Source organism: Phyllostomus discolor, chromosome 5, assembly GCF_004126475.2.
Source record: "Phyllostomus discolor isolate MPI-MPIP mPhyDis1 chromosome 5, mPhyDis1.pri.v3, whole genome shotgun sequence".
In the NCBI taxonomy this organism is placed as follows: domain Eukaryota; kingdom Metazoa; phylum Chordata; class Mammalia; order Chiroptera; family Phyllostomidae; genus Phyllostomus; species Phyllostomus discolor.
Window position 1 is genome coordinate 1,046,417 of NC_040907.2, and position 24,057 is coordinate 1,070,473.

The window sequence follows — 24,057 nt, forward strand, 5'->3', positions numbered from 1 at the left end:
CAGCCCTTTCTGGCCAGCTTCCTCCCTCTGGCCCCGTTCTCTCCGTGGGGCGGGGCCCAGAAGGCGGCTCCGAGGAGGGGGTGACATGAGCCTGCAGGCTGGGGTCACCTCGCCTGTAGGTGAGGAGGGGGCTGCCGCGTCAGGTGGTATTTTAGGAACCCTGCACCCGCCCCCCAAGAGCAGGAGGAAAGGTCCCTTCACAGGAGCTGCCCCGGGGGCCCCTGGGGAGGGGGTGGCAAGTCCCCGGGGAGATGGTGCTGCTTTGGGCAAGGGCGCCTCCCTGCTCGGGGCGCCAAGGGCCCTGGTACCCGCAGGGACCTGCAGGGACCCAGGCGGGTGCCCACGGCGGGGGCGTGGGTGCAGCAAGGCAGGCGTGGGGGCGCTGGGAGTGCGGGCGCTGCGTCTCCGCGGGCCTTCCTGGGGCCGGGTCTCCTGGGACGCGGCCCCGTGGCCTGTCGGGGGTCTGGGTCAAGGTCGGGCTCAGCAGGCCCGTGTGGTCAGCAGCGCCTGGTCCTCCTGCCCGGCTCCTGGCCTGCGCTGCAGCCCCTCGGCCTTCGCGGGGGCGCCGCGCCCGAGCGGTGGACGCAGCGGGGACAATTTATTAAGAGATGGCCCGTTGCTTTGATGACGCTCATTTTAATTACCCGAATGAGGCCCAGCGGAGCGGTAATGGAGCGGGCTGTCACCCAGCTGCGGGAAGGGCCTGGGGCAGGCGGCAGGGCTGCCTGGCACTCGCAGCCACCTTAGCCCGATGAGTCCCCGGAGCCTCTGCCCGGCACGCGGGGCCGAGGACCCGCAGGCACCGGCCAGATGAGCCCGGCGGTCCTGGCACGTCATGAGCTGTGGTCGCAGCCCCCGCCTGGACACAGGTGACCGACAGCAGGGCACCTGCTTGTGCCGTGGGGGTCGGGGCGCAGGACCCCGAGCGGCTGCGGTGGGCGCTGACATGCCTGCCCGGCGAGGCCCGGATTTGGAGGGGGGCCGCCTTCCCTCCCCCACAGCGGGAGGCTCCCCCGCTTCTGCCGGGTGTGGGCCCTTGCCCTCCACACTGCCGTGCTCGCCACAGCCTGGACGGGATGGGACGGGGCAGGCGGCGTCCTGGTGGGAGGTTCGTGGCAAGCGCACAGCTGCCCAGCGTGAGGGGCAGGCGGAGTCCCCTGTGCAGGGCGTGTCAGGTTCCGCCGGACACACTTGGGCTGAGGCCCCTCCTGCCGTGCCTCGGCCGAGTGGGAGCCGGGCCGGCGGAGCCAGGGGAACAGGGGTGCACACAGGAGTGTTTCTGGGGCCCCGGAGGCCGTTCCTTGTGCTCCGGGTGGTCTGCCTGCCTGTGGACGTGGTCACACCTGGCTGGGCTCAGGGGGGGACCCCCGAAACAGCAAGGGCACGGGGTCCCCGCTGCAGAGGCCAAGATGCTCCCCGCCCCCCCGCCCCCCCCACCCCCCCGACTCTGGAAAGAGGGCTCCCAGCGCCGGCATGAGCGCTCTCGTTGGACATGGAAGGCGTTTACGAGAGTGGCCGGTCGGCAGTGGCCTTGTAGCGACCTTACACTTCTGTGGGTTCCCCCTAGCTCGAGGTGCGGGGGGCAGGCTGCTCCTGGGCCCCGTCCACAGGCGCACTGAGCTGGGTGGCCCCCCCCCCCGCCTGGGCCAGGGAGCTCCTGCCGCGTCGTCACGACCCCTCAAGGGCTCCCCAGGGGGACCAAGGCCGTCGCAGGGGTGCCGCCCCCTGCCCACGGCCGGCCTCCTGCCCTCCAGACTCCCAAGGGCCGCTCCAGGCCGGCCCCACCCCGGCGCCAGGTCCAGAAACCAAGGCGTGGCTGCGAGGTGAGGCCCCTGCCTCCAGACCCTGCAGCCGCCACGGCCCCGGGCGGCCAGGAGAACAGCGCCAGCCCCTGACACCCCAGGCCAACGTCACCGCCAGGGCCCAGGGTGCGGCTCCCCCACAGGGGCCCTTGGCACGACCCTGGAAGTGGATGGGTGGCCTCGAGCCCCCGCACCCCCAGGGGCACGGGAAGAAGGACAGGGCCCGCGCAGCCCGGGCCTGAGCTCACCCTGTCCCGCTGCGGGCTCCCGAGGGCCCCGCCCTCCCCCCTCCACGGGGCGCAGCCAGGAAGGCCCACTGGTGTCCTCGGCCGATCCCGATGTCGGGGGAGGGCGCTCGGCAACCGCCCCGGCCCCGACACCCCCAGGGGTGACCTTGGACTCTCTCAGGGTGCCCCCACCCCGTCACGGGGTGCAGCTCTGGTTCTGCCCGAGCAGCCTTTCGGCCTGCGGGGGTGGGGATGGCCCTTACCTGAGGCTGCAGTGGCTGGGCCCCTGCAGTGGCCCGGGCGTCACCAGATGAAATCCCCGCCCCCGTCCCTGCCACCGCCGGACGGGCAGGAATTGTAGGGAGAGTTCACTGTCCCGGGCGGGGGGCACGGCACCTGAGCAGGTGGCCTCCCCCCTCAGGTCCCGTCCTCCTGGCCCCACCACCCCGGCCTGAACCCCTCCCTCTGCCTCACTGGCCTGGCCCAGCGAGCTTCTAGCAGGCTGGCTGGCGGGCGAGTGGGTGCCCGCACACCTGCTGTGGGCGGCTCCCCGTCTGTCCCTGATCAATAAGTAATGCAGCGGGGGCGGGGCGTCCCCACCACAGCCCTCGCCCGCCTGCCCGCCCACCTGCTGCTCTGGGGGCGTTTGCATCTCGGTGGCAGGGCTGGTGGTTTTCCGAGGGCCTCCTCTGCCCCAGGGGCGGCATCGTGGGTTCAGCTCTGTCTGAGGGGCGCAGGTTGTAGGCACGATGCCCCGGGTCGGGGAGATGGCCCTGGGCTTCCGGGGCCCCCTCGCACGCTCGGCTCACTTCCTGCCTCTGCCGCCTTCTCCCATCCCCTGGGCCCCGCCGCCCCGCCCCGCTGTGCCACCCACCCCGTGCCCTGACCGTCCTGTGTCTGCCCCAGGACCTTTGCACGGCCCCACACTCCCTCCCTCGCTTCCTTCCGGCCCATCGTCCCTCCTTGAGCCCCTTGCTGGGCCCTGGCCTGCAGTAGCCCCTTCCTCTGGGTCCCTCAGCCGCCCCTCCGCCGCCACTGGCCCCCGTCTGTGGCAGGCTTTTCTCACTGGGATGGTGGCCCCAGGAGGCGGGGTCAGTCTGCCATCGCCCCCCCGCCCCCTGTCCCCGGCAGGCCCTGGCAGGTGAAGAGGGGGGGAGGGAGGGAGGATGGAAGCTGGGCCCCCTGGACCTCAGCACTGCTACTCTGGGCCATCGGACCCTCCCCGGGAAGTTGGCCTCCAGCCACCGACACCCCCATATTCAGCCCCCTAAACAGGCGCCGTCTGCTGTGGCCCTCAGAGCAGATTCTGGGGAGCCCAGAAAGCAGGGCTTTGGGAAGCTCCCTTCCGCCGACGCCACCCGACCCTCTCCTGCGCCCACCGTCCCTGCCTCTGGGACGCGGGCACCGGCCGGGCGGGAGGTGGATGGGCCGGGCCCGCCGGCCGCTGGGCGCCCGGGCCTCCGTCGGCTCGCACTAACGAAGTTTACCAACCAGGCACGGAACCATTCATCACGCAGAAAAATAACACAGCAAAATGACTTTTCAAAATGTCGTTGGTATAATTATCATCATGCCCGTTACACTAAATGCCGCCATTTGTATCTGCAACGTTAAGTATGCAAACAGTAATTAACGTGGTAATGAACCGGGGGCCCCGGAGCCTCCCCTCCCAGAGCTCATTTGCATGTTAATTATCATTAGTGACCAGGGAAACAAGTTATGAACAGCCTAATTAGCAGCCGGTTCATTTTTACCAGGAGCTGTGTGTACTCTGACACGCGAGCGAGGGTTAGATTAATGAAGTGAGGCGAGCGGCCTCTCCCGGGGGGGCGGGGGGCTGTGCACTCGATGTGGTGGCTTCGGTGGCCCGGCTGGCCTTGGCGGTGTCGGCGGCAGGAGGCCGTCAGGAGTTGGAGCCGCGGCTTGCTGCCTCGCTCGAGGGGAGTGGGGTGCAGGTGCGCCCCGAGAGTGCGGGCGAGGCTGAAGGCGAAGGCTGAGGTGTCAGGACCCCTGCACCCTGCCACCTCGGGCTGCAGCCTGGGGGAGCGAAGGGTCTGGCCTGCGCCGGGTGACTGGGGGTGGGAGGGGTCGCTGTAGAGGTGACATCACCCCGACACCTGGGAAAGGATAAGGACGTCTTTGTTCCGGGCGGCTGCGCCAGGGCAGGGAGCGTGGGGGTCGCAGCCCGGGAACAGGGTGAGGGTGTCAGGGCGGGTGGAACACTGTGGGGGGGGGTCCTGCTGAAGGCAGCCAGGCAGGGCGACTGGACCCCACGGGTGGGGACGAAGAATTCGATCCGCCCCCGAGCGCCGGGGGAGTGCGGCCTGCCTGGCTCAGCAGGGTTCCGGCTACCAGGCCAGGGCCCGCGGACCGGGCCCGCAGAGCAGGGGGCGCAGGAGCCTGTATGTGGGGAGCGGGGTCAAGGAGGGAGTCTGCCACCCCCACGTCCACGTTCTCCGACTCTGTGCCTGCCCATCTTCTGGACCTGCAGCTCCTCGGCCATCACCGGGTCTGGCTCCTCGCGGGGAAGACGCGGCGCCAGCTCCGATCGCGGGTCTGGCTCCCGGCCGGCTCCTCACCTGCAGAGCCGCCCGGGAGGGGCGGAGCAGCGTCGGGGCGGAGGGTGTCGGGGGCCTGCCCCTCGGACGGCACTGTGATCTCCGCCGTCACCCTCGCCCCCGACTCTGGGGAGACGAGACCAAGTCCGGGGAGTCGGGAAAGGGCCCCGCTGCTCAGCGTAGCGAGGTGGGAGACCCTTGGGTGGCAGCAGAAATAGCTGTGCCACTTAGACATGTCTAGAGGTGACATTGCCCAGCTGGATTTGGGTGCTGTTCCCGGCCGCGCGGGCCGCATGGGGCAGGTTCTGCTGCTGGGTCACCGCAGCTTCTCCGCGGCTTCCGGCCCCGGCGGGAGGGCCGGCAGCTGGTTCCCTCCCCCGCCCTCGCCCCCCGATCTCCTGCCCTTGGCCCGCCTCTTGGTCCAGACCCGGCCGCAGGTGCGCCCCTGTCGGGCGGTGACGGTGTCCTGCGGAGGGGTGGTGGGCGGAATGGGGGCCCGACACTGGTGCGCACACGGGTCCCCGGAACCTGTAGCTGTGGGACCTCGCACCGTATAAATGAGGAACTCTGGAGACGGGGTTAAGGGAAGGGTTTCAGGTGGGGGCTGTCCTGGACCGTACAGGCGGGTCCCACATCGCCACGAGGGTCCTCAGGGACCAGCCGAGTCAGTCAGAGAGAGCCGGGGTCAGGGAGGCAAGAAGAGGCCGCGAGGCTGGTGCTGCCGGTGGAGGAAGGGCCGGGAAATGCGGGCTGGGCCGGGAGCTGGGGAAGGCCGGGGCAGATTCTCCCCGGAGCCCCCAGAAGGGACCTGCCCGCCCGCCTGGATGTCAGCCCCGGGGAGACCGTCTGGACTTGACCTCCAGACTGCGAGATACTGAATTTCAGATGTTTGAAAAAGTTGTCTTGTTTGTGACAGTTTTGCAGCCACCACGGGAAGCTGGCGGAGGACAGAAGGGACACGGCGAGCCGGAGGGGCACACTCCCTGGGGGTTCCAGCCCCGCCCCACCGGGCGCTCCCGTCCCTCTGCCCCGGGCACCTCCCGCAGCCCCGCTGGACCCCCGCTGTGGACACGTGCGTGACGGACACGCAGGGGAAAGCCCCTGGCTGGCGGCCATCCCGGGGTCCTGCCGGAGGCGTGGCCCTCCCACTAGCGAGCATGCGGGGCGGGGCCGTTCGGGGAAGTGGGGGCAGTGTTTGCGCCCTGCTGCCCCCGGCCCTGCAGCCGAGCTGCGCGGACGCATCCGTGTCCCCGAGCAGCAGCACCCAGCGCGCCAGGCGGCGCTGCGGCCGAGCGAACCGGGACCCCACAGCGGCGCATTTCTCGGGCACGTTTCTTGGGCACAGGGCGTGAGGGCGGAGGGCTGACTGTCCCCGACTGGTCCCGACAGCCCGATTCCGGTCGAGGCTGGTGAGGGCCCCCCCATCGGGGGCACTGGACGGTGACCACGTTTAAACCCGCTGGGACCGTGAGACCGGCCCTTTATAGGAGCCCCGGGCGCGGGGGCTGTAAAAAGCGGGCCCGGGGTCCCGAGAAAGGCCAGCCGGGGGCGGGGTGGGCCAGCCACTTCCCGGGAGAGTCCCCGTCTTGTCCCCTGGAGGCCTGCCGCAGCACCATGTTCGCATGTGACGTTCCGCGTGGACAGAATCCCTCCGCGGGGGCGTGCCCGGCCCCGGCCGGTCAGAGAGCTGAGCTGAGCTGGGCCGGGCTGGGCCGGGCCGGGCTGGGCCAGGGGCCCGGCAGGCACCGAGCTCCAGGCCCTGTGACTTGCAGCTGAGCAGCATAAGAAAACCTCGCAAAGTTCGTGGGAGTGTCGGCTTTTTGTGAGAATGAAAAGGCTTCTCTGTGCTTATCAGTTCTGACTCCTCCGAGCAACAAGTTCTCTAGCAAGTCCCGGCGGGAGGTGTTTCATCAGAGCGTGGGAGTGTCGGAAAGGGAACTGACAGGCACTCCCTCAGAGAGGTCCACAGCGTTTAAAGGGATCTGCTCTCCTCCTTAAAAATGATTACAGATTTAAAACCAGGAAGAGGGGAGGACGGTTTCTGCGCGTCCGTCACGCAGGAGCTTACCGGAGAGCTGGGGCCATTAGGGCCTCCGGCTGCACGGCCCACACGCCGTTCGCATCCTCCTCGCCAGGCGCCCTGAGCCTCTCAAGGAGCCAGAAACGCAGGAGCTGCACGCACACGTGGGTGTGTGTGTGCGTCAGTGTGTGCTGTGTGCCTGCACTGGAGTGTGCATCACGCAGGTGTGCATGCATTGGGTGTAATCACGCACACCCATTCGTGCGTGCCAGTGCACACTGCCGTTCATGCATGCACACACACATCATGTACCCATGCATGTATGGTGGCACGCACGTGCAGGAGCTAGGCGCAACCATGCACACACACGTGTGCCCACACGCCCCATTCACATGTGTATGCAAACACACATGTACATGTTCTTTTGAGCGTGGGCATAGGTGTGTATGCACACACCCAGTGCATGTAATTCACTCATGTGTAAATGTGTGCGTGTGCCGCACGTGTGAGTGTGTGCATGTGTGTGCTAGTGTGCACGCACCAGTGACAGTGGACGTTGCCCTGCTGCTGTGTGCCGCCGGGGGCCGGGCCCGAGCCGATGCCTCAGCCCTACGAACCCCGGGCCGGCTGCGGTGGGGGAGCCGGGGCCAGGGGCCCACGGACCAGGGCAGACCGTGGCCTGGAGACCCCTCTCCGGGTGGGCACGCTCCCCCGTGGCCGCCATGCAGCCTGGCCTCTCCTGGGGACACTGTGGGTCCCCTCCCTGAACCGGCCCCAGGCCCCCATCCCACTCAGGTTCACCCTCCTCGGGGCGCAGCCTCGCCTGCCCCGTCCGGCCACCTGCCCGTGTCCCTCAGCGGCTCTGCTCTGGGCCCAACCCGCCTTATTTGAATGTGGGGGCATCATGGCCCCCTCCCAGGAGGGCGTGAGGGTCACTGGGATGATTTGCTGGCTGCCCCCACTGCCAGTTAGTGGTTCATGCTCCCTGCTGACCTGCAGGAGCGCTGTGACCTGCCCTGGCCCCGGTGGCCTCCACTGTGGCGACCCCGAACGCACAGCCGGGTGCGGAAATGAGGCTTTTCTGGGAGGGAGTGTGGGGCAGTGGCTGGGGGCCGTCTGCATGTGGTTCCTGGAGGGGCTGGGAGTCTGGGGGCTGGGCCATGGGGACCCCGTCCCCCCAGTGAGTGGGGCCTCCGGGAGGGGTGGAGGCGGACTCCTTTCTGGCTGGTCCTGCCAGTGTCCCGTGGCAGCTGCCGCTCAGGAGCGACGGTGACAGAGGACAGGAACCGCCCAGCCTTTGCTGCAGGGGCAGATGACAGCCAGCCCCGGGGTCTGTTCCTGCTGAGGCCGTCAGGACCCCCCGGGTGACGAAAGGACCCCCGGGCGATGAAAGGGGCCCTTTGTCTGCCTGGCTGGTGTGTTTCACAGCCGCCCGCCGCACCCTGCTGTCTTGGGGGTGGTGGCAACAGGGTGGCCAGACTCCGTGTTCGACTCCAGGGGGCAGCACAGCCAGACCAGGGGGCCGGGGAGGGGTGCTGGGGACTCCGGTGGCTTCTGTGGGCGTGAGCAGTTTGGAGGCTTGGGTGGTGCTGGGCACTGGTAGGGGGTGGAGTCAGGCCTTGAGCCTGACACGAGGGGAGGTCCCGGGAGGCAGCCTGGGGAGAGGACATCTGGGGGAACCTGTGGGTGGTCAGGGCCGGGAACCTGGGCTCTGGGGATAGGCCTGACCCCAGGGGCCAACAGCTCAAGCTCACCACCCACCCTGGGCTTGCCGCCCTGCCTGCAGCAGCTTTGGAGGAGAGGTCTTGTGGGATGGCAGGGCGGCATCCTGGCCCCAACACTGAGGCCCCATCTGGCTCCTACTCCTCCTCCGCCCCGTCCCCAGGTGCACCCCTGGGGGTGCTCCTCCTCCTCCAGGTCCCCAGGTGCACCCCTGGAGCGCCCCGGACCAGCCGCCCGCACAGAGAAGGGCTCCAGACAGGGTGTGGGTTACTCGGTGCCCATGCCTCAGTTTCCCCATCTGGGCAATGGGTGACAACCTTGGTGCTTGTGTGGCTCTCTCCACCTGCGCCTCAGTGTCCTTCGTGACTCTGAGGCTGGGGGGGCTCCGGGAGCCGTGCCCTGGGATGCTCAGTGCTGGCCCTGCTCACAGCCAGCGCTCAGTGGGCGCTGGCTCAGCCCAGCACCGGGCCTTGCGTGGCAGCAGAGTCTGCTGCTTTGGCCGGGATGGCAGCGTCTGCATCCCAGGCCTGCGGCCGAGCCACTGGGTGACGGCCGGATTCCCGCCTGTGGTCATTGCACTCGGGCGCCAGCAGGGGGAGGCCGTGCTCCACGCACAGATGGCCGGCGCACAGCGGCTCCCTCCCAGGTGGTGCTGCGGGAAGGCGGGCCTGGTGGGGGCTTGGCCCGAGCTAGGGACCGGGAGGCGGTCGGAGACCACAGGCCTCCAAGGCGGCAGGTCACAGTGAAGGGAGAGAGAGGGCTGGCCTGTCCTCCTGGGCTCTGCCCGCCCTCAGATCAGAGTGTCCACCTGCCGTCCCGCGGAGTGTGGGCTGGGGGACAGTGTGGAGGAGGGGAGACCGAGGCAGGCGGGGCAGGTGGCCTGCTTGGGGCCAGACACCTGGCTGGGGGAGGGAAAGCAACAATAATAAACCCAAACGGGACTGGCTTCTAAGTCCCTCAGGGCAGCTGAAGGGATGGCCCAGGTTTGATGAGGACGAGGACGCAAGTCCAGGGCAGCAGGCTGTGGGGGGGCCCCCCCTGGACGGCGCTGGGGGGCAGGCAGGCGGCTTCTCTCCGAAGCTCTCTCAGTGCCGCACGTGCTTCCGGAGCCTGAGCACCTCCGCCCAGCACCCTCTCACTGGGTGGCCCCGTTTTTCTGCTGGAACGCTTGGTGGCTGGGAGGGAGGTTCTCTGAGGGGCCTGTGGGGGTCCTGGGGTGGAAGGGTGGGGGGTGGGGTGGGGCAGGGGCTCGGGGGCCGAGGGTCCGGACCTCCCTGCCTCCTGCAGACCAGGGCACTGGAGCTCACAGGTCCTGCCCCGAGGAAGGGCTCTCCTGAGTCTCACCCGTGTCCCTCCAGCTTCCCTGCCCCGAGGCTCCAAGCTCGGGGCCTCTGCGTCAGTACCCCTGGGCCTGGAGGCGTCCAAGGGGTCCCCAGTGGGTCCATCCGTGTCTTGTCCTCTGGGAGAGCTGAGGGCGGTGACTCGGTATCCCCAGAGCAGGGCCCAGCGTGGCCCCAGCCGCTCAAGGACGCACCCCACTGTGCGCGCTCCTGCTGGGCACTGGAGGTCACCGTGTGGGGTCCCCAGTCCCCCAGGAGGGTGGGAGCGACAGCTTCTTCTCAGCTAGGGGGTCTCTTCAGACCCCTCCTGCTGCCTGGGACCTCACGCGGGTCCCTGGGGACCAGATGAGGCCCCGGGCGGTGGTCCCAGGGTGGGCGCCGCCACGCGGGCCTCGGCTTAACCAACAGCACGTGTGGCCCCGGCGTCCCGCGCGGCCGCATGCCCAGGGGACGGCTCTTTGTGGCGACGGAAGAATTTGGCTCCTTTCCCGAGTGCCTGCCACAGGGGTCTCCGCCCGGCAGCGAGGGTCTTGGCACGGGGGTCCCCCAGACGCAGCCAGGGCAGTGTGGTGGCCCTGGGCGGGGGGGGGGGGGCGCACCCTCGTCTGGGTGGAGACCCGGGGGCAGGAGCAGCGTGGACGGAGAAAGGGCCACAGTGCAGGAGCCATTACCCGCCAGGTAACAGATTTGATTAATTTTGTGCCTGGAGGGTTTTTTTTTCTTTTCCCAAAGAATCAGAGAAAACAAAATATTTTTCTAATTAAATAAATCTACGGTGCGCGCTAATGGGGCCCGTCTGCGCGCCTGTGACAGAGCGGGGGAGACGTGGAATAATGATTTTATTTTTTCATTAAATAGAATTATAGGCAGTTACTCAAAGCAACGCCGAGCCTAATTGAAAGAAACCCATTTCTCCTTAATTTACTTTCACGGTTTTGGATGATAAAAGAGCGTGTTCGTTGGAAAATTAAATAAAAAACACAACTCGGGGAGAGAGGTTTCTTCAGGTGTGCTGCTTGCGCCTTCCAGCCACACGGCCCGGCCGCCAGGCTCAGGTGAGGAAGGGGGCGACTCGGGGGTCCTGCCCGGGGGTGTCCGGGTGGAGAGAGGGCGGCAGCGGCCAGCGAGACCCCCAGACCACCGGGCTCTGTGGGGTCACGTCTCCCCTCCGGGGACCTGCTGCCGTCCCCCGTGGCACACACAGCCCGGGGTCCCTCCTGGACGCCTCTCCTCCTGCTTCCGTGGGGTCTGGACCTTCCTCCCAAGAGCGGTTCTGCTTGGCAGAACCGCCGGGGAGTCTGGGGCCGTCGGACTCCGGCCAGAGTGTGTCCCTGAGGTCTGCAAACGCCTTGGTCAGCGCCATCGCTGCCCGGTACCCACGGGGGGCCGCCCCCTCCAGGGTGTGTGCTGTCACCTCTCAACGGCAGCCCCCACCTTCCTTCTCCACTCACTCCTCAGCGCTCACTGCCACCCCACTGCCTGGCACACCGCTTCTTCCAGGAAGCCCTCCCTGACTACCCGCTCCTGCTTGCATGTCCCACTGTGCCCGGCTCAGGGTGTGGCCCCCACCGGCGCAGCAGAGGAGCGTGCAGCGCTCGCAGTGTGACTGAGCTCCTACTGTGTGCAGGAGTGCCCCGGGAGGCCCGGGTCGGGGCGCCGCACCGCCTGCCTGGAGCTCCCTGCAGGGCCCGAGCGTCCCGAGTCTGCACCACCCAAGGGTGGCTGCTGACCATCAGAGGCACAGCTAGTGTGGCTCAGGGGCCGAACCTCAGGTTTCATCTGCTCCAACGTATTCAAGCTGAACTCGCCTCGGCCGGCTGGGGGCTCCCGAGGGTCTGAAATGCTGGGGACAGCCTCCCCAGTCAGCCCTGGACTCTGACACAGAGGGGGGTCCCAGGCCCCCATAGCGCCCACATGTCCTTCCTCACTCAGTTTTGGGGTGAACAGCCTTTCTCGGGTGAGAGAAAGAGGCTCAGACAAGCGAGAGTGTATGTACTTGTAATTGCATCGTTGCTTTGAACACACAGCACGGGGAGTTCAGGATGCACCGGGTCCCCCGGGAGGAGCAGGGCCCCGCCCCGGCTGCCAGCCGCCCGTGCCCCTGTCTGAGTGCCCCGCCCGCCAATCCCCTTCTGTCCCTCCACTCACGGGAAAGGGGTCAAGTGCCCCGTGGCACGGTCGCCATGCTGCCGGCAGCAGCGGGGTGACCCTGAGCCAGCCCGGATCTCCCTCCAGGTGCCCCCACCCCCAGGATTTTCCGGGTGGGGGCCCAGTGGGGCTCCCTCCCTGTCACCAGCCCCTGGAGGCCAGGGCTGCCCGGAGACACCCAGGACCTGGGGGTGGGTGGCCCAGGCGGAGGGCCTTGCCGGGGTCTCTGGTATTTCTTGCTTTGAGGATTCTGTTTGCACCCCGAGCTGCCCGAGGCCAGGGGGTGCTCTGGAGCAGCCCCCGGGTCTGCCCGGAGTCTGTCCCAGGGCTCTCCAGCCAGCACCCCCGGGGCCCCTGCCTCCTCTTGGTTCGGACCTTGAAGGCCTGGCCTCTCAGGGTCCCTGCCCTGCCGGGAGGGGCCTGCCATGCTCTGGGGTCAGGGGTCACCTCCAAGTGAAGTCACCCCCCGGGGGGGCATGTTGCTGGGGGGGGCCCGCTGCTGCTTTGAGCGCCGACCCGGAGGGGCTGTGGCCGTGGGCAGTGGCTCCTGTCTGCACAGCCTCCCCGGGCGCCTGGCGGTCCCCTCTCAGCCTGTCCCCCGAGGGGCCTGAGCTCCCTGGGGGGCACTGACAGGGTCCTCGCTGCAGCCTCTGGCCCCGCTCTGGGCAGAGGGCCTGCCCTGGGCCTACCCGGATGGCAGCCGTCTGCCCCCAGGGACCCCCTCCGGGCCTCGGGCCTCGCTGGGCGGGAGGCAGACGTGGGGCACAGGCTCCCGGCTCAGGGCTGGTTGCAGCCACCCTTGGGCCCTCCTGGGCACGGCCGGGGCCCAGCTGCGTGCCCCTGCACCCTTGCTTCCGCCCCAGGGGGGAACTGAGACACTCCACGCTGACCCCACCCCTGGTTCTCCGTTTCCCACGCACAAGTCGGGCCTCTGGCCAGATTCCAGCTCGCCCACCACTGACTGACCAGCTGGCCTGGCTGCCTGGAGGAGGCCGGGGAGGTTCCGGCTGGTCCGGGCTGCACATCAGCCTCAGGCGTGCGGTGATTGATCCGTGATGTCTGATCGATTAGTGATGTCTGCCCGGTGTGTGGGCTGGGGTGCCCTGGAGAGGCAGGTGTCTGCCCCCTGCCGGCTGAGTCAATTCTGGCCCCGCCCTGCCCTCGCCACCACTGAGATGCTGAAGGTGGGTGCTGCTGGGACCCCTGCCCCCCCCACCCCCCCCGCCGGCCCGGCACCGGCACTTTCCGCTCCCAGCTCCCAGCAGCATCTCCCCGGGTGCCTGTGAGTCTCGCCGACCCTCCCCTGCCACCAGGTGTGGCGACCAGCACCTTGTGCAGGAGAAGCTGCGTGTGTGTGTGGGGGGTGTTGGGATGGGGGGGCGCCCGGAGCTGAGCAGGCTGTCCTGCCAGGTGTCCCGCCAGGTGTCCCCGCAGGTGGAGTGGGGCACGTGCAGCCGTTGGGGTGGGGGAGGGAGAAGCGTGAGGGCGGGGCGGGGGGAGCCCTGGGTTTGCAGGCCGGGCTGCAGGGCCCGTCGGGGGCGGGGGCGGGGGCGGGGGCTGGTCTGGGTCTCAGGGTCTCACCTGGAGGCCCTGCATCCCAGCTCCTCTGCCCGGGGTGCTGCGGGGGAGGGAACGTGGCCGTGGGCGGTGCCCTCCCCTTTCCACAGCCTCCGGCAGGAGCCTGGCTCCTGCGCCCCACTCTGCCGTCTCTGTGGCCAGGGCCGGACAGAGGGGGGCCGGTGCTGTCTGGGGGGCTCGGCGCCCCTGCCTCACGCGCGCTTCCTCCCCGGTGGCCTCGGGTCCCCGGGTGGAGGCTGTCCCGGCAGGAGTGCCCCAGGGACAGGGCCGGCATGAGGCCGCCTGGCCGCCGTGGAGGCGGGTGATGCCTGGGGGTGTGATGCGTGGGGGCCCCCGTCCTGCGGGGCCGTGACAAATGCCCCTCTCTCTCCCAGGCTCGCTCCGGAACCCTCTAATACTCCTCGAAGGTGAAGTCCCATTTTTCCCCTGTAATCACAGTATTAAACTTTAATATCCGGTATTAATAAAACATGCTCTTCCTAATAGAGCCAGCCGACGCTGGGGCCGAGCGAGGGCGGGGGTGGTCCCCGGGTGACCGTGCTGGGCTCTCCCCCACCCACTGGGTGCTGGGGCGCAGCGGTGCCGAGGGGTCGGTGTGCAGGGCGGGGGCAGGGCGGGGAGGAGGGGCGGCCAGATGGGCGTCCCCTCAGCCCTTTTCCCGCCGGCAGCCTGGCCGCCTTCAGCGGGGGCGGTGGGCTGGGGGGACCAGGTGCGGCCTGCTGTCTCCTTCAGTGGTGTTTCATCTGGACCCCTTTACCTTCCAGGTGAAGGTGCTCCCGAGGGTGAGCCCCGCCCCTCTCGCTGCCCGCTGAGCGGGGGCCGGGCTGAGCCCCTGCCCCCTTCCCACCCAGACCTGGGTTCTCGCACACCCGGCGGCCTCTGTGCCGCTGGCGGGCGCCCCTGGCCATCGGGGCGCCCCGTGTCCCCACACGAGGCTGCAGCTGTGTCAGGTCCGAGACCCGTCACGTGCCGCCCGATGCACCTGCTCCTCCCAGCTTGTCGGCGAGTCCGGAGGAGGCGACCTGGACCGTCCAGGGCTTGTGCTCGCCGACCGCCCGCTTGCTGGCGGCGCCAGACACGAGGACACGCGGTCGTTCACACGGGCACCCACAGCCGTGGGAACCCGGGGTCGGGGTCACCGCTGCGTCAGGGGTCACCTTCCGCCGCTCGCTTCGGCCCGGACGGCGCACGAGGCCGCCCCGCGGTCTGCTCGGTGCCGCGGCTCCCCCGTTCTCCTCGGTGCCTCCCGTGGGGAGCGCCCTCCAGCCTGGGACTGCCGCCCCACGACCGCTGTCCCGGGGACGAGTCTGCCCACCCCACCGTGCCCACACACGCCCCGTCTCAGCAGCCCCCCGACGGCCTCTGAGGAGACAGGGCCCTGGGCGCGCAGGGAGGCGGCCGGTCCCCTCCCCGGAGTGCCTGGGCGGACGGCCGCCAGGACGAGGGTCAGTGTCCCGGCCCCAGCCCTCTCCGGCCGGCCTGGCCTGGTCCCTTCCTGCCTCCCTCAAAGGCCAGCCCGTCGTGGGCACCCAGAGCGGTGGGGGGGGGGGGGGCACAGTTCCTCGGGGTCAGCGGGCTGACGGGGATGGGGGGGGTGGGCACGGAGCCCCCAGCCCCCACAGCCCCTGCCTCAGAGGCTTGAGGTGTTTATGGAGGCGGAGGCCAGGCAGGAAGGGGGGACAAAGAGGCTTTGCCGGGAGCCTCGGCCAGCGGGGCGGGAGCCCTCATGGAAAATGTGGCTTCGGCTCTGCCGTCTGCGGAAGGGGGGCGGCGGGCGTGGAGAATGGGGCTTTGTGTGCGCACCCTCTCCCCGCCGCCTGGAGCCTTCCAGGAGCTCGGCCTCCTGCGGCCGGAGCCCGGCCGGGTGGGTGGCGGGCGGGGCCCTGGGGACCCTGGGGACCGCGGGTTCCAGGCGTGGGGTTTGGGTTCAGGGTCAGGGCGCCCTCTGCGCTGGGACACCTGCGGGGGTGCAGGGCGGGGAGACCCACGGAGAAGGGGCTGGACCGTGGGGGGGACGGTGGGCCACAGGAAGTCCGGCCGCCGAGGGAGCCCCTGGGACCCCCAGCCGGGGCCCCTGAGGACCTGGGACGTCATCTGGAAAAGTCACGCAGGCCCCTGAGGGGGTCTCGCTGTCCCCACGGGGTGCGAGCCGCCAGGTCCCTGTGGCCTCCAGGCTGTTGTTCACAGGGGAGGCTCCAGCGGCGGTCCCCGCCTGGCGGCCATCCCCCGGACTCCCCCAGGTGGGCACCCACATAGCCGCGCCCCTCTGCCGTCACGCCGGACGGGGCACCGCCAGCCTCTCCTCTGTGTGCTGCACCGCAGACCCCGGCCACGTGGTCCTAGCCGCCCCGAGGGGCCTTGGGGCTCGCGGTGGCCTGGATGGCGCCGGCCCTGGGTGGGATCTAAGAGGAGTGAGGACTAACGGACAGAAACCCCCACTCCGCCAGGGACCGTCACCCCCCTCCCAGGTGGCGCTCGGACCTGTCTCCTGCCCCCAGGTGCTGGGACACTTGGCCAGAAGCTCGGAGCCCTGGAAGCTCCGGCATCTTTTCCTGAGCGGGCCGGGGACCTCGGGCCTCTGGTGCTGGCTGCCCTTCCCTCTGAGCGAGCGCAACTGCTTTTCAGGGGCGCGCGGGGGCCGCGGGGGCTGCGGGGGCTGCGGGGGCCGTGGGGGCCGAGGCGGGGACCAGAGCTCCGAGCAGAACGGTGTGGAGTTGGTGCTCTGCCCGGAGGCTGAGCAGGTCACGGGAAGCTGGCCGAGGATGGCGCGGAGGGGCCCTGGGGGAGCCCTGGTGCCTGGGACTCGGTGCCCTGCCCCTGTTCCAGGGCCACCGGATGCTGGTGACAGTGTGCCGAACCTCAGAGACGTTGGGGACGAGACTCAAAGGGTCGCTTTACTGTCGCGTTTCAGTCTGCGTGTCGGGGAGGCTGGGAGAACCGGCCCAGACTCTTACGACTTGGCCCAGCGCGGGCTGCTCCCTGCCCCAGGCTCAGTCTGGTGGCCTCCAGGGGCTCCCTCCTGGGCGTCCCCAAGGGGCATGGCAGAGCCCCAGCTGCTCCCTCCTGCTCCCAGCCACACTGACCAGCGCTGGGGACCGCGGACGACGTCACCGCTCGTGTCACTGGCGAGCTCTGCGGCCGGACGGGCCTGGGCCGCAGCCAGGAGCCGGGAGGGCGGACTGGGAGGGGGGACGCAGGCTGGGCGCGGCCCTGAGGGCACCACTGGCTTTAAGCTTTTGGCCATGGGAAGCGCTCAGCTGAGGCCTGCGATGGCGTGAGTGTGCGGCGGTGGCTTGGGTGGGGGGTGTGTGTCCTGGCTTCCAAGTAAGGGAAAGGACCGCAGCCCCCAAGGTACGGGGTGGCTCGTGTCCCCTCACATTCCCGTGCAGAGGTCTTGACCCCCCAGGACCTCGGGACGGGGCTGCATTTGGAGAGAAGGTTTTAACAGAGGTGACTGAGGGAGAATGAGGTCACAGGGTGGCCCTCGTCCAGCCCGACTGCGGTCCTTACGAGGAGAGGAGGAGAGGACACAGTCACACACGGAGGGGCGGTCACGGGAGGACGCAGGGAGGATGCAGGGAGGAGGCGGCCATCCACACGCCCAGGAGAGAGGCCTCGGGGGGGACCAGCCCGCCCACCCAGCCCTGGGGCTCGGGCCCGGGGGTCACCAGAGAGCCAAGTCCCGTTGTGGCAGCCTGTCCCCACCCCTCGTCCGTGGTCCTTTGTCCGTGGTCCTTTGTCCACAAAGTGCACCCATCAGAGCGCCTTTACCGGGCCGGCGGCCCCAGAGCGGCACGCGCTGGCGAGGACCTGGCGACGCCGGGGCCCTTCCGCCCGCTGGTGGGGGTGTGCACGTGTGGCCCCCAGGGAGGTCCCGTGGCGGCCCTCAAACGATGGAACGTGGCACCGTCTTCAGTTCCAGCAGCCCCTCTTCTGGGTACGGACCCCCCAGGATTGAAAGTGGGGCCTGAAAGGAGATTCGGGGCCTGTGCTCACGACCCGTTAGTCCCAGGAGCCAAGAAGTGGTCAGAACAGCCCGAGGGTCCTTCCCGGGTGGGTGGATGCAGAGGCACGGGCACAGAGGGGACTGTCCCCCAGCCTGAGACAGGAGGGCGGCCCCGCCCCGTGGGTCGACAGGGGCTCGCCGGGCGTGCACTCACACTCACGCTCACACTCACACAAGCCTGGACGGCCGGCCCTGCCGGATGGCCGCGCGGCTGCCATGCTGCGCTTGCATGTGGCCGGCTCGCTCACGCCGCCGCCGGCCCGGACACACGAGGGGGTGCGCCGCTGCGGTGTGAGGGCGCTGCCTCGTCACGGGGCGATGGGCGTTCCGGCTCCTTCCCGATCTCGTGGGCCTCTGCCACGCGGGTGGCCGTGGGCCGAAAGGTCCTCACACGCGTGCGGCTGAGCCGCATGCCCACGCTCACACGCGGTCCCCGGCCCACTCTGGTTCGTGAGACGGAAAGCAGCGGGGTGGGTGCCAGGCGCTGGGGGGTGGGGTGGGGAGTGAGGGGCTCGTGTTTAGTGGGGACGGCGCTCCAGCGTGGGCAGATGGGAGGTCCTAGAGGTGGTGACGGTGGTGGCACAAGAACGCACCTTCATGTCACTGGACGGTGAGCTTCGAATCGGTTAACACGGCAACTTTTAGGTCGTGTGTATTTTGCCACAGTTAGAACACGCAGGCAGTGAAGAGTCCTGTTAGATGCATGTAGACAGATGCCGCCACCGTGTAACCGTCCCCCTACTCAGGTCGGAGCACACTGCCGTCTCCCCGGAAAGCCCTCTCCCACCCCGTGAGGACGGAGCCCCTCCCCCCTGCCCCCAGTGGCTCTGGGTCTGATTCCCGTCTCCGCAGACTGGTCTGGGTCCTTCTGGAGCTCTGCCCAGCGGGGCACGAGCGTGGGCGCTGTTGGTCTGGCCCCTTGCTCTCCGCACACTTGTTCTGTGCTTCCTCTGGGCTGCCGTGCGGACCAGCGCACCTCATCACTCTCGGGGCAGCACTCAGCCTACGAGTCCGCCCATTGTGGCCGCTGCAGACGCCGATACACTGTTTCCATCATGCACTGTGTGTCCGCTTCACGTATTCATTGCACATATCCACCCGCTGTGCCTGTTGACACATTGCATCCGCCTGTCCCATGCGTGGATACGTTGTACCCACCACATGTATCCTTTGTGTCTGTTGCATGGGTCCACTGGTCCCTTTGTTGCCTGCGTCCAGCCTGCACATGGCACGCTGCAGCCGCCGCCTGGGGGCGCTCAGGGCGTCTGGGGAGCTGCAGTGTGGCCGTGAACATTTGCTCACGGGTCGCTGCTTGGCCCCGGGCTTCCGTCACCTGGGTGAAGAGCTAGGACTGGAGGGCTGGGTCCTGTGTTAAGTTCAGGTTCACCTGGGCAGGAGCCGTCAGACCGTCCAGGGCACCGTGTGAGGCGGGGTTCCCGTCGCTCCGCACCCTCGTCAGCGCCTGGCACCCCAGTCCCTTTGATTTCAGCCGCCCTGACGAGTCGCTTTGTTTTGTGTCCCCGTTTTCCTCCCCTGCCAGGGTCTCCGCGGCACCTCGCTCCTCTCCACCCGGCCCCGGCCCCGCCCTTCCAGCCCAGGAGGCCAGCAGGTGGATTGGTGAGGCGTCAGCTCTGTGCTGTGGGGGCCCTGGGACCTCTGGCCGGGAGGAGACAGGGGTGAGGCCGAGTTTGGAAGCTGCAGACGGGGGGCGGGGAGAAACTTCTTTGGGGGACCACACACGTCCTGCTCAGGCCCGGGGCCCGGCAGCGTCGTGCTGGACACTCTCTGACGTGGTCCTCACCTTCCTGGGGCCGGGAGGTACCGCTCTGAGCCACCGGCGAGAAAGCCCAGCTCAGGGCGATGACCCCAGGTTTTGGCAGAGGACAGGCTGAGGGAGGGGGCAGGAGACTCGTGTTAGGGGGGCCAGCTCCCTGGGTCTGGGGGCCGGGCCTGGCGGGCAGCGCAGCGGGGTCAGAGGCAGAGTGAGGCGGGCCTTGAGCTGGCGTGCGGCGGCCCGGGCCCGTGCTCCCCTGGCCGCAGTCTCCCAGCCCAGCCGGGAGGCCGGGGCTGCGAGGAGCCAGCCGCAGAGGCCTGTGGCCCGGGGTCTCTGCGCCCGGCCCCCGAGGTGGAAAGAGGTTTCCAGGAGAGGGGGTCCCCCTCACTGGGGTCTTGGCTGGGAGGTTCCCTGGGGGGCGGGGGGAGTTCCTTCCTGATCTGTGGACTGTTCTAGAAAAGCTGGGGCTGCGGCCGGTGTGCACGACGGGCGTGGAGGCGGATACGTGATTTATACACCTCGAGTGTTAAGCCCCAAACTCCATAAACAGGCCCTAAATCTAGGTGGGCGCGGCAGCCTCTCGCTGGGGCGGCTGGTGGGCGGGACCCCAGGGCCCTGCTGGCTTGCGGCTCTGTGTCCCGTGGGCCGCGCTGGCCAGCGCAGGAGGGGCCCTGCGCGGTCACCAGCATCTCGGCCCACGTCACAGTTTCTTTCCCCCGGTCTGGGTGTGGGGACTTCAACAAAACAGCAACTGCCTTTATTAAATACCACTCAGTTTAGTCTCTCTTGTAGAAAAACGCGTCAGGGACACCCAGAGGCCACCCTGTGGTCTGACCCGCGCGCTAACGCGGCCGTGAAGGGACTCCAGCCCGGAGCTCGGAAACGCAGTGCTCCCTGCGGCCTGGAAACTCAGGATTTCCATTCGCTTCTGGCAACGTGGGGCCGGCTCCGGGGACCCCGGCTCCCGTTGGGCAGCCCCCCACGTGGCACGGGGGGCTCCGCTGGGGCGGGGGGGGCACCTCGCTCTTCTCTTTTCCTCCCTGCCCCTCTTAGAAGCTTCCAGAACCCCCCCCGGACTCCCGGCCAGGGAGCCGCAGCAGGAGCCCGGGACCCGGGCCAGCCGCCCGCCCGCCCCCCCGCCCCCCGGCCTGCGGAGCTCACCGGTTCTGCGCCCATCATGCCCTCTGTCGCCTTTGTGCACCACGCAGCCCACGGAATGCTTTCGCCGTAACCCTATCCGCGGCGGCCGCGATAGCATCTCGCGGCCCCGTGACGGGCAGGAACTCGCAGGCATGGAGTTAATAATGCCGGCGTTCAAAAGCGGAGGCTGGCAGAGGGAGGCCGGGCGGGCGGGAAGAAAGGGCCGGTGTGCTGTAATTGGGACCATGTGAGCTTCCTCGGAGGAGGATTAGGGGGAAGAGACAGGCCTTGCCCGCGAAGATTAGTTTCAATTAGGCGGGCTGGAGGCGAAAGGCCGGCGAGGCGGCGGAGATTAAAACAGGCAGGCGCGCTTCCGCGGCCGGGGCTCCGGGCCCGCGCGCGGCCAGCCCCTAATTGGAGGCGGCGAGTGCGCGGCAGGCCCTCGGAAGGCCTGGCGGTCATCGATTCCACGCTGGCGCTGCTCCCCGGCCTCTCCGCACCCCCCCTCCCCTCATGCCCTTTCCGCACAGTCATCGGGGCCTCACACCAGTGGGGTGCAGGCAGCAGGCTGGGGGGGCTGAGAGGCAGTGGCCTGTGGGTCCCCCCCATCACCTGGGACCTGGGGCACTTGTCTTGGGCCAGATGCCGCTGCGTTGGGGTCACTGCTGGCTGGGGTGCGGTCCTCCCACTGCTGCTTCTGCACTTGGGAGATTGTACCCGGCCTCTTGCAGGGGCTTTTGGGAGCTGCTCGGCCCCCAGGTGAGGGGGCCCTGAGCACCCTGTGACCCCCCTCATCCCGAGAGGGGGTGTCCTGGTCCCAGACAGGGGGGTCCCTGTCCCCCCTTCTGTCCGGGCTGGGGGAGAGGCTGTGCACTGTGAGGTGTGCATGGAGGCCGAGCCGTGTCCCGGCCGGGCAGCCGGCGGCAGGTGCCAGGGTGGGGCCGAGGGGCCGTGCCTGCGCACGTGGGGGCAGGGCGGGGCCAGGGCCGGCGCCCCGGGCGCTTCCTCGGGCGGCGGCCGCCCCCCGGGCCCGGCCAGCACGCAGAGTGCGTGTGTTTGATAAATCCTCCCCGTCGTAATGACAGCTAAATTATGGAAAATGCATTTTCACAGCTGGCGAGGAAAGCCATTAGCATTAATCAAGGGCCCAGCCTCGCCGGGACCCGCGGGCTGAGTCCCGTCGGCGAAGCTATGGACGTGCTAAACGGTCGTTAGCGGGGCTCGTCCGGAAAGGGGCCGGCCGGCCGTCCTCACGCCGCACTCGGGGAGCCTCCTTGCTTGGGGCCACGGGCGGAGCTCTCGGCGGGCACCTCGGGGTCACTCTGTCCCTCCTCCGCCCCCACCTGCACGGGGCCTCTGGTTCTCAGGGACCCACGTCCCCCCCGCTGGGCACTGCCTCTCTCTCAGGAGGGGGGGGACACGCAGTCCTGGGGGGCCTGTGGGCTTGGGCTCGGGCACCGGGCGGGGGACGGCCCTCACGGAGCCGGTGTCCCCTGGGCCTGCCCACTGACGTGTGGCCGGGAGCCTCCGCATCTCCGGAGCACAGGGCCCTCACGGGTCCCTTTAGTCCTGCCCTTGCAGTCCCGGCAGTCCTGGCCTCGGTGGGTCCCCGGGGCACCGGTCGCCCTGCACTGGCTGGCAGGGGCTCAGAGGCCCGCAGGCGGGAGCCGGCGACAGTCCGGCCGCCGACGGTGTCCAGGTTCTGAGAGTCGGCTGCACCAAGGTGCCGTGTTGGGGGCAGCTTTGGAAGACCAGTCTCCGTTCTGGAATGATCCGTGACGAGCAGAAACGGCTCGGAGTCCAGGAGGTTTTGGTGATGTTGTCCCTCCAAACCCTGTCACCCCAGGGCCCTCTCAAGAGGGGCGTGAGTCGGCCCAGACCGGGGGGGGGGGTCCTCGCCCGACACCTGGCTGCCCTCCTCCTTGAGGTGGTCCCCCCCCGCCCCGAGTGATGTGCTGGTATCACTCGGACCACACGCATGTGGATGCAGGCGGGGGGCGGGCAGCGGGAGAGGAGCTCCCGCTCTGCCCAGACTCACCTGCCAGGGCGTGAGGCCCCCCTGGGTGGCTCACCCAGGGTGCCAGGGTGCCTTCCCGCCCGGGACCCCGTCCAGGGACACGTGACATCTCCTGGTCTCCCCTGGGCTGTGGACGGACGCCTCTCCCTTCTCTGGTTTCCATGACCTTGGCATGTGTGCACACAACACCCATATGTGCACACGGGCACATCAAACCATGCATGTACACGTGTGTGAACCAACCCATGCACGCACAAACGTGCACACCAAAACATGCATATACACATGTGTATAATAACCCCCACACGTGCACATCGGTGCACACCAAACCAAGCGTGTACATGTGTGCACCAACCCATGTACTGGCCCACACATGTGTGCACAGACACATATGTGCACACACATGCACACACCAATCCATAGACACACGTGTGCTCGCTCACCCATGTGCACACACATGCCCATTGTCTGGGGGTCAGTGTGTAGGCCTTCCTGGGAGGGAGCAGGGCAGGGTCGGGCCTGGGGGTGGGGTCAGAGGAGGTGTCCCGAGTCTTCCTCAGCATGCCCCCCCCAAAGGGGGCTGCTCCTGCCCGGGGCACGGCTGGGGGGGCCGAGGCGGGGGCTGCGGGCTCTCCCCCTGCTCTGCGTGGGGAGACGAGGACGGGCCAGGCCTGTCTGCTGGGACCAGGGGCGCCGCCCTCGCCGGCCTCGGTCGGGCGTTCTTCTGCTGCCCCGGACGTGACCGGCCACCCGCTCCCCCGGGCCCTGTCCCCGGGCCTGGCAGGATTCAGAGCCCAGCAGCCTGCGCTTCCGCTGGTCTGGCTGCCCGGGGCGGCTCACCGGTAGCCACGGCTGCCCCAGCCTGGCCGGCAGCAGCTCCCATACCCCGGGCGCTGGCTCCCACGCAGCAGGCTGCTGGCCTGGGCCTCCTCAGGTGACAGCTGCTGTCACTGAAACACTGAACTGCAGAGTCTGAGGCTCTGGGTGGGGCAGTGCCCCGTGTTTCTGGGTCCAGCCAGTGGCGAGTATGGGGGCGCCCGCCCACAGATCAGGGCTGGGCCCCCCCCAGGGCGCCTCAGACCCACTGCTGGGGTCCCCTGGCCTCCGTTTCCTGCTCTGTGAGGGGGGATCATGCTCGTCCTCCAGGCTGCAAGGCCGCCGGGGGGCTGGGGTGGGGGGCAGAGCGCAGGGCAGCTGGTCACGGGGACTGAAACTCGAGGGACGGCGTCCGTTCTGCCCCATGGCCCCGTCAGCGGTGACCGTGCGAGGGCAGTGAAGGTGTTTCCCCCCTTTGTCCGCCTCGGAGGGAGCACAGGGTTCCATGGTTCCTGCTGTCCTCCCGGTCCCGCCCCGGCATGGGCCGCGGAGCCGGGCCCTGCCCCCCAGCCCTGGCCGCGCCTCTCCCCGCATGGCCCGGCGCCGCCGCAGCCTCTGCAGGCGTCTTCCCGGGCTCAGGGGCGTTGCCGGAACCACGCACTCCGCCCCAACCCGGCGGGGACACCTCCGCTCTCCCTCCCAGGGCTCCTCTGTCGGGGCCCAGGCCGGGCCGCTGGGCGGAGACAGCAGGGGCGGCAGGAGGGTGCCGGCCGGCCCAGTGGCGTTCCCCTGTGCTGCTCGGGGGGGCCGCCGAGGTCCTGGGCGCGGCACTCTGGTCTCTGCAGACGCAGGACGTGCGACCTCGTGCAGGTGGGGGGGCTCCTGGGGCCGTCCCCGGGACGGGTCCCT